The following is a 15779-nucleotide window of genomic DNA, read 5'->3' on the forward strand; positions in this document are numbered from 1 at the left end:
GCTTATTTAATATGCATAAGATAAGATACATGATGAATTACAGTCTGATTTGTAGAAGTGGGAGTCAGTATATTCTGAGGGATATATTAAATGTAGGGCTGTCAGTCGATTAAAATAGTTAATCGCGATTAATCGCAAATTAATCGCACATTTTTGATCTATTCTAAATGTACCTTAGAGGAATATTTTTCAAGTTTTTAATACTGTTATCAACATATGAGTGGACAAATATGCTTTATGCTAATGTTTATTATAATTTGAACAATGACAAATATTCTCATGAATATTAAACACAACAACCTCTGAACATTACAAATATTCGCCTCAATTCAACCATGAACCTCTCTCATTCAATACAAATAGTGTGTGTGTGTGTATGTGTGTGTGTGTGTGTGTGTGTGTGTGTGTGTGTGTGTGTGTGTGTGTGTGTGTGTGTGTGTTGGAGCTATGTGCAACTCAAGGCATATGCTCGAACGGGAGCTGCCTGGACGCTGCAATCATATTGTGCACTATCCGTGCTGAGTGTGCTGACTTTTCGTACAATGTCCCACTGTCTGGCTTCCTGCATGAAGTCAAGTGCTCGGCGCAGTTGTGGCGAAATGTCGCTCCTCTGTTTTCATTTAAACAGCTCCTTATATCCGTTAGCGCAGCTAGCTAGCACCAGATGCTAACAACAACAATGCATGTAAGGTCTCTCTCTCGCTCGCTCGGGCCACACATACACACACCCTCCCGGTCCTCCCAATAGCCAGTCGGTGCCTGCCGGTGAGCGTGGAAGTGTGGTCTGCCACAAGCGGGCGGCAGGAGCGGGGCTGTCAGCATTAGCTTGTAGATGGTATTTTAAACTCGATGCGCTCTGAAACTACGGGGCGGCCGAGGAAAAAAAATACACATGCGTTAATCGCGTTAAAATAATTAGTGGCGTTAAAAAATGTTTAAACGCGTTAACTAGACAGCCCTAATTAAATTATATTATATTACTGTTAATTTAAATCTTTGTTGTCAGATTTATACTTTTGTTTATTGATTAGTTTAAGTCCTTTCATATGCAGGAATCTTGAAGTCAAATGTAATACCTTTCAAGACCTTCTTTAAGACCCTTTCGATACATTTTAAGACCTCATCGCCACTTTGAGTTTTAACCGGTTACCTTGGCGACACACTTTACCTCACATTGACTATATACAGTATTGATTGTCCTTCCTCCTTATCTTCCAACCATTTGGACGCAAACTTGCATTTCCCCATAACGACGTTGTTTAACAACCGGCATAAACGGACCTTCGCGCGCTATCAAGCAGTGAGCGCGCGATGTCCTGTTCAGATGACGTCAAATCCAACGGGATGCCATAAATAAACTACACAGAATCACACTACACACCTACGCAATGATTACATTCAGGCAGACTGTAGAATACAACCTCTTTGGACAATTTATATACTTATTGAAAACAAGCTACAAAATGTCATACCTTGGAAAATGCCGTTTAATACTTTTTAATAGCCTTCATTTTCGCTAAATTGATTTATCAACTTTTAATACTTTTTAAGACCCCGCATTAGCATCTGCTTAAATGAGACATGCCATCCATATCAAAGATACATACCAAACAAATGCCTGTATATAAAGAAAATAGACTAATATTTATAGAGTATGCCTGAATGCCTCAAAATGTGTTTTCTTTGTAATCCCATGAACAATTGAATGAGTCACAGAGACAGAAGATGAAAGAGGAATGGATGAAATCTGCATGAGAGAGTGAGCAGTGATGTTTATGTTTATGTGAACAAACGCTGGATTCATGTCTTCAGTGCTGGCTCCGTCAGATCATGTTAGAGTTGGGTCACTCATTCAGCAGCTAATGGGCTGTTATCAGCACGGCACCACCCAGTGGCTCACAGAGGCCTTCGGCTTATACAGCATGGAGCAGTTTCGTTATCCATATTTGCTCTGTGATCACTGGCTGTATCGTCTAGTCAAACACGGTCGTACTGGGGGTAAAACAAAAACATTAAAAAAAAAAACTACATTATTATGACGTTCCAATCCTAAATAGTCAGCTCCGTTTTTGAGCTGCAGTGTATTTTAGACCCTGACATTTCTCTCAATCATTCACTGTGATTTTAAGTTCAGTGGTGTTTTTTCCTTTGACTTTCTTCATCTGTAATTCTCAACAAATTGCCTCCCTCGCTGCACCATCACTTTAAAAAAGGTTATTTTCCTTTATATAAAACAGATTAATAAAACAATTTGATTATTTATTCATCTGCAACTAACAGATAAATAAAACAATTGGATTATTTCATCATCTCTTTGGTTTTCCCAAGTGTATATTATAAAAACACAAATTCACTAACACATGCTCCTACATATAGTATATATATATTACATTACATGTCACTTGTTACATACTCTATACTGTGGGCAATCCCCACAGGAGCAATTTGGGGTGAAGTGTCTTGCCCAGGGACACAACGACATGCTGACTGCAGTGGGGTTTGAACCTGTGCTCCCCTGATCCGAGCACCAACGCACAAACCACTGCACCACACACATATATGTATTTGTATTTTGTTTCAAATCTGCTTTACTATTTGGAGAATTCATCCCTTTCTCTAAAAGCCCCATCTCTTTTCTTTTCATTGACAGAAATTCATTTGGCACAGTAAAGCCATCTGTATAGAAGACTGATGGCTAACAATTGACGTGCCAATCCCGTCTAGACAGCAGCACTTCATCCAATTATGTTGGAAATACAAACATGATCGCAACAACAATGGCAGGATTACCAACACCACATAAAGGAGAGGAAGAAGTGGAGGAAGACAAGTGATGAGGATGAAATTGACAAAGAAAGATAGATAGTGACAAGCCTGGACTGTGGAAGACATGATGTTATCAATAGTGAGAGATGGAGGGAGGAACAAAAAACAAATAACGTAGCCTCTTGTCATGGTTGAGTAGGCATCAGTGAGAGGAAGCCTTTGGATTGAGTTCATGTGTGTAGAGAAAATGTCCATATGAAGACAATAACACATACAGATCCCCACACAGACACACAGCATGAGATGTTAAAGGTCACCTATTGTGCAAAATCCACTTTTTCATGTCTCTTCTACATCACCATCACCTCTGTGGAAAGAGATTCTGAAAGTTTCAGGAAAAAAAGATTAGCTCACTTTTTGTCCTGATCCATTTATATAAAAACCTGTCTGAAAATGAGCTGATCAGATTTTAGCCACTTTATGATGTCATAACGATGTTTTGGCTTGTGTAACCATTAGCCCCTCCCCCCACACCTTATCACCTGAATCTCCTCCTAGAGCACCATTGTGTTCTTTTTAACCAAATATCTCTCAGAGGGGCGTGGGGAGTGGCTCCTTATTTTTATCTAAAGTAACAGACAGAGAATCAGCACTTTGGAAACAGGGCTGAAACAGAAGGGATTATGGGATATTGCAATGATCTGTTTGGTGCTTCAGAGACATGTTTTGTATATATCTGAGACCTATAATATATTGATGAAAAACAGTATAATAGGAGACCTTTAATGTCATATCGTCGGCTCAGAAGTTATCTTTCATCAAGAGTATGACCATCTTTTGATGTATACCTTTGTTTCACTCACAGAAGCTAATGTAATATTGTTGGTGTCTGTCAAACATTACAAGACATTTCACAGCGTTCTACGAAAAAAAAAAGGATGAGAAAAGATACAAAAATACTTTATGGTTGTTTATGATGTCTGTGATCAAAAAAGCACTTTAATACAATACTGTTTTGCAACTAAATGCAAGTCCGACAGATCAGAGCTTTCCCATTTGCACATGAATGCATGCCAACTGTCATAGCGACGAAAGAAAAAGAGAAATGGAAAAGTAAAGATCTGAACAATCATGTCGAGTAATATCAAATTATCCAAATTGTTTTTGAAATCCAACTTTTAAAGATACGGCTCAAGCTTCAGAAAAACACAGTAGGACATTTCTATGCAGTCCCATTCTAATACAAATATGGTTTAATTACTGCTCTTGTAAAAATACAGTTCTCACCCAAACAGCACTGTATTAGGTGTGTTTCGAAAATATCTTCCCGTTTATTAAATAACCCATGCCCTTTAGAATTTGTGGTAGAACTAATCAAATATAGATTTTTCATTTGACATTCTGTGATGCAATTAAAGCCTTGCTAAAATGTGAGTATGCAGTGTGTGTGTGTGGTTTAATTTAGTGTGTGTGGGGGGGGCAGGAAAAAATGCTGACGTAATGTCTGATGACCATCTCCACAAATAGGCTTCCCGCCAGACAGTTAAAGATGATTTGTTGATAGATCAACCTCCTCTAAAAGGTTTGCACTTGCTCACACCAGCCTGCAATTCTGCTGCTCAGTGTGTGAATGTCAGAGTGTGTGTGCTTGCATTTCACTTTTGCACATGTTTTCTCCATCCGCTGCCCTATTTACTCACCCCTTCTGATGCGTAGAGTGTTGGCTTCGTCGTCCATTTGTCTCTTTTATTTTGGGTCAAAGTGCAAACCTCTTGTTAGTATTTCCTTTGGAGCTATCTCACCAGGTGTTGGCAACTTCCATCTCACATTCTTCTAGAAGTCGTGTTGTTTTCGTTTTGCAATCTACAGTGAGAGAAAGAAAAAGAAAACCAGCAGTGAGTTGAAGCTACCTCCTCTATACTTGTTTCTGCGGATGTGTTTGTTGATAAAGGTCAGCATGTTGCTAATAGTGACCTTTCGGTTTTTATCAGTAGGTGAAATGCTAAATCTGAAAATACAAAGCTGTTAGGTTTCCGAGAAGTGACTGGAGATGAGAACCCACTATGCAAGCACTACAACGGAGACTGTGGTGAAGTGTCAAAAAGGCTTTATTTTGTCCACGACACTGACCAGGAGTTGACGAAGCACACTTATAGGGAAGACGTAGAGCTGGGCTGCTCTGGAGGGGAGGCTGGACGTGGCAGGCAGAGCGGCTGGAGTATGTGGATCTGGAACAGGAAAAACAAGCAGGATTAGGAAATGATCTCCCTTCACTAGGAGCATCAAAAAAGTCACTAGGAAAAAACACTAGTAGGCCTGGACGATAGTTTACCACTGAAGAATAAACGAAGAACTGGCGAAGTCTGAAGATGGGAACCAGGGTTTTAAGCAGGTGCAGGTGAGTAGTGGCAATCAGTGAGATGAGCAGCAGCTGAGGCGGTGAGTTGGCGGGAATCGGAATGTAGGTAACCATGCCAGGGAGACAGACACATAGACAAACAGACAAAACAAACACAGACAGGGGAAAAAGGAGGAAGTACTACAGATCCTCACAGTACCCCCCCCTCAACGGGAGCCTCCTGGCGACCACCAGGTTTATCTGGATGAGCCCTGTGAAAGGCCCTTATCATCACTGGGTCCAGGACTCGGGAGCGAGGGACCCAGCATCGCTCCTCGAGGCCGTAACCCTCCCAGTCCACCAGGTACTGTAAGCCCCTGCCCCGGCGCCTGACGTCCATGAGACGGTGTACCGTGTAGGCAGGATGGTCATCAATGATACGGGGGGGAGGAGGGGGAACGGTTGGAGGGCTCAGATCACTGGTGTGAACAGGCTTAATCTGGGAGACATGAAAGGTGGGATGGATTCTCAAAGTTCTGGGAAGCTTCAGCCGGACTGCAGAGGGGTTAATAATCCTTTGAATGGGGAAGGGGCCAATAAAGCGTGGGGACAGCTTCTTGGACTCAGAGAGGAGAGGAATGTTCCTGGAGGATAACCAGACAGACTGACCTGGGACGTAAGGAGGGGCAGCTTGTCTGTGGCGGTTGGCTGACCGTTGGTTCCGAGCAGAAGTCAGGAGGAGAGCAGAGCGAGTGTCTCTCCAGATCTTCTGACAGCGACGAACATGCTGCTGGACCGAGGGGACTGCTAGTTCTCTCTCCTCTTCAGGGAACAGGGGCGGCTGGTACCCTAAAGAAGCCTCAAACGGGGAGAGACCAGTAGCAGAACAGGTTAGGGCATTATGAGAGTACTCAACCCAGGGAAGATGGGTGCTCCAGGTAGAGGGGTTACGGTCAACGATGCAGCGGAGGGCTGATTCCAGGTCCTGGTTGGTTCGCTCAGTTTGACCGTTTGACTGGGGATGATATCCGGATGTTAGACTGACAGAAGCTCCCAGGGATTGACAGAACTCCTTCCACACTCGAGAGGTGAATTGAGGACCACGGTCCGAGACTATGTCAGAAGGGATCCCATGTAGCCGGAAAACATGTACAGAGAGGAGTTGGGAGGTCTCCAGGGCTGAAGGAAGCTTAGGAAGAGCTACAAAGTGGGCAGACTTAGAGAACCTGTCAACAATGGTGAGAATTGTGGTGTTACCCTGGGAGGGAGGCAGGCCGGTAACAAAGTCCAAGGCAATGTGTGACCAGGGACGACTAGGAATGGGTAGAGGCTGGAGCAATCCTGCAGGTGTCTGGTGGGAGTACTTACTCCTAGCACACGTGGGACAGGAAGACACAAACTCCTGAGTGTCCTTGTTGACAGTTGGCCACCAGAAGTGTCTCTTAAGAAAATAACGTGTGCGGTTTACTCCGGGATGGATGGAGAACCGGGAACTGTGGACCCACTGTAGGACCTTGGAGCGAGCAGCATCGGGAACGAACTGACGGTTCGGAGGGCCATTACCCGGGTCTTGTTGCTCTCTCAAAGCCTCCTGGATGGTGTTATCAATCTCCCAAGAGAGGGCGCCTACAACACAACTCTTGGGCAGGATTGAAACAGCAGAGGACTCGGGAGAGTCAGGCGAGTACAGTCTGGATAGAGCATCGGGCTTTACATTCCGGGAACCTGGACGGTATGTGAGGCTAAAGTTGAAACGGCTAAAAAAGAGAGCCCACCTAGCCTTCAGCCGTCTCGCTGACTGGATGTAGGCGAGATTCTTGTGGTCTGTCCAGACCAGGAATGCCTGCTTGCTGCCCTCGAGCCAGTGTCTCCACTCCTCTAACGCCAACTTTACTCCCAGAAGCTCCCTGTTTCCAACATCATAATTGCACTCAGCAGGAGAGAGGCGGCGTGAAAAGAAGGCACAAGGATGGAGGATGTTATTAGGACCAGCTGTTTGCGACAAGATAGCACCCACCCCAGTGTCTGACGCATCAACCTCCACAACAAACTGCTTCTCAGGGTCTGGCTGGATGAGGATGGGAGCAGAGGTGAACAGGGACTTGAGTTTGCGAAAAGCCTCATTAGCCTCAGGGGTCCAGAAGAACTTAATGTTGACAGAGGTGAGTCTTGAGAGGGGTGCAGCAACCTTACTGAAGTTCCTGATGAAGCGGCGGTAAAAGTTGGCGAAGCCCAGAAACCTCTGAAGCTCCCTCCTCGTAGTAGGGGTTGGCCACTCCACCACAGCCTTGATCTTTCCAGGATCTGCCTCCACTCTGCCTTGCCTGATGATATGGCCCAGGAAGCTGATCCGGTTCTGGTGGAACTCAAACTTCTCAGCCTTGACATAGAGCTTGTTCTCCAGCAGTCTCTGAAGCACCAGGCGGACATGGTTCTCGTGTTCCTCCTGGTTCTTGGAGAAAATCAGGATGTCGTCTAAGTACACAAAGACAAAGCGGTTAAGGAAATCACGCAGGACATCGTTGACCAGAGCCTGAAATACTGCTGGAGCGTTAGTGAGACCAAAAGGCATGACAAGGTACTCAAAGTGACCTAAGGGAGTGTTGAAAGCCGTCTTCCATTCATCCCCTTGACGGATACGGATCAGGTGATAGGCTTTCCTGAGGTCTAGCTTGGTAAACAGGGTTGCCTCATGGAAAGGTTCAAAAGCAGAGGTGAGAAGGGGTAATGGGTACTTGTTCTTAACAGTGATGTTGTTTAACCTACGAAAGTCAATGCAAGGTCGCAGTGACTTATCCTTCTTACCAACGAAGAAGAACCCGGCACCCACGGGGGAGGAGGAAGGACGAATAATCCCAGCAGCCACTGAGTTAGTGATATATAGCTCCATAGCCTCCTTCTCCGGATAGGACAGGTTGTAGAGGCGGCTGGTGGGTAGAGGAGCCCCAGGAAACAGATCGATGGAGCAGTCGTAGGGCTGGTGAGGAGGAAGGGAGAGAGCCCTCTCCTTGCTGAAGACCAATCTCAGGTCGTGGTAAGTCGTAGGGACTCCAGTTAAGTCTACAGAAGCGGCAGAGCAAAAGGCAGAGTTTGGGGAGACAGAGACAGGAGGCACGGCAGAATACAGGCAGTTAGCGAGACAGTTCTGATCCCATTCAATGATCTCTCCCTTAGCCCAATCAATGTGTGGGTTGTGGATGCGAAGCCACGGATAACCCAATACCAGAGGTGTGGAAGGTGCAGAGATTACCTTTAATTGGATGAGCTCTCTGTGGTTGCCGGAGGTGATCAATGTCAAAGGAGCTGACTGTGCTGTCACTGAGGAAATTATTTGCCCATTAAGTGCATAGGCTGTTAGAGGTTCATCTAAAGGCTCCAGACAGAGTCCCAGCTGTTCAGCTAGCTCACGGTCCAAAAAACTATCCTCAGCTCCAGAATCAATGAGGGCTTGTAGAGGCAAAGTCATAGTGTTAACACAGATTTTGGCAGGTATTAGAAAACGACTCAAGGAAGGGGGTAAAGATGATGGCTGTGAACTCGTCAGGACCCCCAATCTCACTGACGAGCCTCCACGTTTGGGCGTTTGATTGATTGATTGAAAAGTTTATTAACAGCTTGTATATTGGGTACAGTACAGTACAGCTCAAAACATACAATTGTTAAGGGGATGCAGACCAGAGAAAGACTTTCGCCTTGTCTACATCAGGGTCCCCCATTTCCAATTCATCATGTCATTTAAGACATATAAGACATATTTGACATACAGATGGCTTATTTACAATTTACATACAGGTGGGTTTTTTTTTTACATACAGATTGCTTGTTTACAATTTTCATTTTAGATTTCGTTCTAATACATCCTAACCGGACATTTAAGACATACCAAGTCTACAGATATACAGTTAGTAACAGAGTCTAAAATGCGAGTATATACATAGATGGGGGGGGGGGGAGCTGTCCATTGAACGACAGGTTGAGATTTGTACCATTACCGGGGCCAGTTTTGCAATGCTCTCCCCCGAAGGTGCTCTTTAAGAGAGGTTTTGAAGGTAAGTATAGTTTTACTTTCCTTTACAGTTGTGGGAAGAGCGTTCCACCTTGATGTGGCATAATTGCGAAACGTGTATTCCCCCTTTTTTGTGCCAAATCTGGGTTTCACATGATTTGTGGAGCTCCCTCTGGTGTTATGATCATGGTATTCCTTGACCTTTGGGAAGAATTTTGACATGTACATGGGTACCATAGAGGTGTAGTGGATCTTGTAGACCAGGCCCATTGCAAGTAGCTGTACTCTGTCGTCTACTCTAAGCCATCCTAGGTTGTCAAAGTGGGCAGAGGTGAGGTGGGTTCTAGATGAAAGGTCAAGCAGTACTGGACAGTTGGCAATGCCATGCCTGGCGTTGCCACAATACATGCATTGGCCAGCACACATCCGGCGCTGACGCTCCTCCGGAGAGAGTCTAGCACGCCCCAGTTGCATAGCCTCCTCGTGAGAAGAAGTGCGCACGCTGGGCGGCGAGAAAACGGAGGGAGACTTAAACACTGAGGGGACAGGGTAGGCGGAAAAACTGGGCTTACTGTGTGAGACTGGTGGATTCCGCTGTGTCCGCTCAGCTCGGCGCTCCCGCAAACGACAGTCTAGGCGGGACACCAAGGAAATCAGATCTGGGAGATCCGCTGGAACGTCTCGTGCTGCCAATTCATCCCGGAGCTGATCCTTTAATCCTCTCAAAAACACCGCCTTGAGAGCCGCCTCGTCCCAACGAGCCTCTGTAGCGAGTGTGTGAAACTCGATGGAATACTCAGCTACAGTGCGGTTTCCTTGTTGTAAACTGAGCAGCTGACTCTTGGCGGAGCCAGAATAATTGGGATGATCAACAACAGCAGAAAAACGATCTGAGAAGCATTCAAAACGCAGAGAGTCATAATCCACTGAAGAGCTCAAAGCCTCTGCCCAGGTTAAAGCCTTGCCACGGAGCAAACCCAGAACGTAATTAATCCTGGTAACATCAGCGGCAAACGAAACAGGACGCTGGCGAAAAACCTTGTTGCACTGAAAAAGAAATCCTCTGCATCTTTCTACCTCTCCGTGGAATGGCTCAGGGTTGGTGATGGGGAAATCCTGGCGTGGAGTAGGAAAAATAGCTGGATTGGGAGTGGCATGAGAAGCTTCAGCCGAGGTAGTTAGAGCTGAGATCTGGCAAGCTAACTCAGAGACATGATCAGCCATGGATTGATTGCTCTCTACTAACGCCCGAATAAGCTGGTCATGTTGACCCAGAAGGGAACCCTGACTAGACAGGGCATGATGGACTGTGGCGGGATCCGCTCCAGTGCCTGCGGGGTTCATTATTGGCCAGTTCTTCTGTTAGGTTTCCCGAGAAGTGACTGGAGATGAGAACCCGCTATGCAAGCACTACAACGGAGACTGTGGTGAAGTGTCAAAAAGGCTTTATTTTGTCCACGACACTGACCAGGAGTTGACGAAGCACACGTAGAGGGAAGACGTAGAGCTGGGCTGCTCTGGAGGGGAGGCTGGACGTGGCAGGCAGAGCGGCTGGAGTATGTGGATCTGGAACAGGAAAAACAAGCAGGATTAGGAAATGATCTCCCTTCACTAGGAGCATCAAAAAAGTCACTAGGAAAAACCACTAGTAGGCCTGGACGATAGTTTACCACTAGAACTGAAACGAAGAACTGGCGAAGTCTGAAGATGGGAACCAGGGTTTTAAGCAGGTGCAGGTGAGTAGTGGCAATCAGTGAGATGAGCAGCAGCTGAGGCGGTGAGTTGGCGGGAATCGGAATGTAGGTAACCACGCCCAGCCAGGGAGACAGACACATAGACAAACAGACAAAACAAACACAGACAGGGGAAAAAAGGAGGAAGTACTGCAGATCCTCACAAAAGCTTTCCTAGAACTAGATAAACAGTGCCTTTTCACATTATCATTTTTAGGCGGGTAATTTCGACTTTTTAAAGGGGACCCATCATGCAAAATGCACTTTTTGATGTCTTTTATACATAAATATGTCTCCCCGGTGTGTCAAAAAATAAAACCCTCTCTTTTTTCCTCCGTACCCAAATCTCTAAAAACGGGGATACAACGGAGCTGATCCAGATGTGCGTCCGATATGACGTAATATCGCAAATGTAGGCTTGCTTTACACCCACGGCCCTATCAGAAACATTGCTATCAGAAACAATGCCCGACTGTTTTGGACGTAATATGGTCGGTGTTTACATTAGCATCGCTAACACTCAGAGCTAACCTGTACTGGAGAGCATGTGTGTGAAGAAGCAGGAAATAAAAAGGAACTCACCTTGTGGTATAACCGGCAAGAGAGAAAGCCTTTGAGCTCCATACTGTTTCAGAAATAATCCTTGATAATCCATGATATGGCGTTTCATCACGGCAGTATTTAGTTTAGACAGTAGCTTTATACCCCAAATCAGCACTTTTGAAACAGGAAGTGAAATGGAGGGATATGAGGCATGGCTAGAATGGGTGATCTGTTTTGTATTTTGAGCAAAACGCTTCATAGACATGTTTTGTGTATATTTTTATATATCTGAGACCTATGCTATTGCCTAAAAATAGTATGCTAGGTCCACTTTAAGAACACTGGGTTTGTGTTGACAAATTATTGGAAACTTTAATCCTGATCATGCTGATGCTGGAACTTTGTGTTAAGCTTGTTGCGATGGCTGTGAAATTAACAGGACCTGAAGGTTGTCTGCTGAATCATGTTCCTCTACAGAGCCGACTACTTCAGTTTAGCAGTCTGACGATTAATGGATGATTTGTTTCACTGCCTTATTTAACCCTCTACTTGACCTGATGTTGCTCTGTAAATACAGCCGTACTGACAGGAGTGATCACATTTGTAGGTTGTTAATGATGTCACCCTTCAAGAGAGATCCTGAATAGTGACTAATGGGGAAGATGCAGCCAAATCTTGTAGCTGATAATGATCATGATTTGCAACCTTGTTGTTAAGCACAGCAAAAAGATTATATACTAATTAGGATTGTTTTATATCATTAAAAAGGTGGAGTTTTCCTGTAAACAAACCAATTTCCATTAGATGTAAATTATAAGCTGTACTTTCTTGGCTACTTGTATCTGTTAGAGCATTATTAGGACTTCACAACAGCTTTGATGAAATGCATTTTCAAAGTCAGAAAGAAGAGTTTAAATGTTTTGTCATTTTATTTATTTCACCTCAAGAGTAAGAGTCGTTAATTATTTAGAAACGTTATAAACTAGATGGAAGAAGCTCCCTATGTTGTGCCAATGCCAGTAAAAAAAGGAATAAGCAACTACATGTATTCATTTCGTCAATCATCATACTTGCCAACCCTCCCGATTTTCACGGGAGACTCCCGATTTCATTGCTCTCTCCCGGTTTCCTCCCAGGGTCATATTTCTCCCGCATTTCTGACAAAATCAGATTTACTCAGGACTGTTTCCACTCTGACTTTAATACAGCTACACCATTCTTTGGTTTCCATGGTAGCACGTATCTTTAGTAGCGCGCAACTGAAAGTCTGAGAGGGTGAGGAAGATAGTCACAGAAAACTGAACAAGAATCAAAAACTCTACCCTCTGCTCACTCCTGTCCTGTAAAATACAGGTCCATTCCACACATATGCTCCATCAAGGATGGTGCTACAGGCTGTTAATATGATCTGATTTTGACAAACTACTTGTTATTAACTAACTCCTACTTCTTTTCAATCAGAAATGTGAAGGCTGCTTCTTAAGGGTAAAGGCATTAGAATTTCGGAAAGATCAGCATGCCAATAAAGTGGTTCTGCATTTCAATTAGGGCCGGCTCATTACAGAGTCCCCTGAAACTGCACACTCTGAATGAACAACTCCTTTTTGAAATGTGACATTGGCTGCCTCTGAGGCCAGTGTGCTAATAGAAAAGTTAATTACATCAGAGGCATTCATGTTAATGTATGTACTTTGACAGAGGCAATACAATAAAAGGTTAGAGGAGTGTGTACCAGTCCCTCGATACCAGACACATTTAATTGCTTTGTCTTGGGTCCCGCAGTCAATCACTTTGGCAAGGTTGGATGTAAAATACAGTTGTGTATTAATCCTGATTGGCTTATTAAGCTTTGTTAAGACCAGAAAGTGCCATTTTGATATATGATGATTTCACCGGAATATTATATGTATATAGATTGCAATATCAAATGCATACATTTTATCGAGTTGATATGTATTCTTTAGGCTTTGACCTAGAGGCATGAAACATAAAGATTAGAAAAATCAGGGCAAGAAATTACCTTGCAGTCTTTTTGCACACCAACAGGACGAGAAGAGTTGCCCTGCTGCAACACGATCAACATGCATGGAAGATGTTAATATATAAAGTAAATTAATTGGCACCAATATCTGTATTTGTAAAAAATTGTTCTCAGAAAATATGGTATACAACACTGATTTAGAGAAAAACAAGCAAAACCACCCTCATTTTCTGTTAAGGCTACAACCCTCTTGTCTTAAAAATGATGACAGAATTATATTATGTGACCATTTTAAAATGCACTTTACATTACATTTTGCAATGCTGGCTTTTATACTGAAACAAATCTACTTGCAGAAGCCATTTATGTCCGAGGCACATCACACCTCAAATGAAAGGATTACAAAACTTGCACCTCTAAAATGTGAAGACAATTATTCAACTTGCGTTTATACATCATATTTATCACTTAAATGCCTGGCTTGCTATGAAGAACTGTCTGATATTCTACAGCACACACTTCTGGACTTGTATTAAAGAGCCTACAGTAAATCAGGACTGATTGCATCGTGAAACAGCTTTACTAACACATTTATTAAGTGCTTTACATATCATATATTGTTAGGTGATTATCTTGGAAGATTCTAGTGGTTCACATAATACTGTTATGTTGGCTGGATTCTACGGGGCCCCTAAAGGGACATGTAAAAAAAAAAAAAAAAAACAGAGAGAAAAAAAAGAGTCAGGATAACGAGTTAGTATCTCACGAGATACTAACTCGTTATCCTGACTTTTTTTTTACTAACTCGTGCGCACTTTTTTTTGTTGAGAAAGTTACCGGTGCGCCAAGGAGGAATTGAAGCGCACAGGAGACAACCATTTCATTGCAGACTGTTATGTTTACGTGGGGAAATGACAGTGCATACATTATTTGAGATATATATCGTACTTAGACGGCTAGTGACGGGCGGCCCACTTTGGTACCGGCCCAATGGGGTTCGTCCCGAACGTCCCGATGGCCAGTCCGCCACTGGCTCTGTGTGTGTGTGTGTGTGTGTGTGTGTGTGTGTGTGTGTGTGTTTGTTTCCCTATAAAACAGCTGCGGGCAGCAGGTACTCTGAGAGTCACGGACATTAATTCATAGATCAAAGCTGCCTGGTTTACAGACTCGCCAGTGTTTTGCCAATCCGGTGCTTAAACCAATAGCTCTACACCCCTGGCCGAAATGTCCATAAAATTAAGTCTGACTTCAAAATATATCTCAAATAATGTATGCACTGTCATTTCCCCACGTAAACATAACAGTCTGCAATGAAATGGGTTGTCTCGTGTTCCACTTCCTCCTTGGTGCATCGGTAACTTTCTAAAAAAAAAATAAAGTCAGGAAAACGGATTTGTTTCTCGTGCGCACGAGAAACAAATCCGTTTTCCTGACTTTATTTTTTTTCTCTCTCTGTTTTTTTTTTTTTTTTCCATGTCCCTTTAGGGGCTCCGTAGGATTCTAACCGGGGACAGTGTATTTTACACCACTCAGCGAGCACAAACACACACACTTAGATAAGGATTGTGTGAAAATCAAATGAAATTCACATAATTTAAGGTGCAAATAAACCCTGTAGTTTAATGGTAATTGCACATATTAGGTGTGAAAGCAATGTGACATTTCACAGTTTTCAGGTGTTTTATAAATTAGATTACTCATCTTTTATTCATTTTGTATTTAAACTTTGATCTATGAAATTGTACCCATATAAAAGGAACAATTCTGTATGTGTCTTCTGTATTATCAATTGTTTTTAGTAACACATGTACAAATCTTGATTTAAAGAGAGAATACATTTGAGAACATTATTTAGCCTGTATCAGGGTTATTTCCATGATTCACGTTGATTTCCACATTTCAATTTACTTTTAACAGATCTTTTAACGTATTTTAAAACAGATTTTTAGAATAGTTTTACTTGATTTTAATACCCAAGATAGACTTGGTAGTGTAATAGTGTAATGATGTAATGTAATGCTTCGACGGTGTAATGGTATACATGTTAGGTTCTTTTGGAAACAGAAATATACTGTAAGGTTCCCTATTCTGTGTTGGTGTGTTTTTGTCAGTTTGATCCATGCACAAATACAGGCTCTGGTTGCTCTGGTTGCTCTGTTAAAACAACATGATGTGAAATGTGTGTACACCTAGGGTGTACACAGAATAAAACAAAGATGAAAACCTGCCAGCTGGCAGACAAAGGAATTGTGGGGGATGAACTTTAAGGATCTGGCAGCAGAGGTGGCAGCACCTATACTGGCGATTCCATAGGTGTGACGATGGCAGAGGGCAAACAACCCTAATCAATTGATATCTAAGCCAGATTCCTTGCAGAACAATCTCCACCAACAATAAAGCAGGGACAGGAGT

This window comes from Gymnodraco acuticeps, unplaced genomic scaffold, assembly GCF_902827175.1.
Source record: "Gymnodraco acuticeps unplaced genomic scaffold, fGymAcu1.1, whole genome shotgun sequence".
In the NCBI taxonomy this organism is placed as follows: Eukaryota; Metazoa; Chordata; class Actinopteri; order Perciformes; family Bathydraconidae; genus Gymnodraco; species Gymnodraco acuticeps.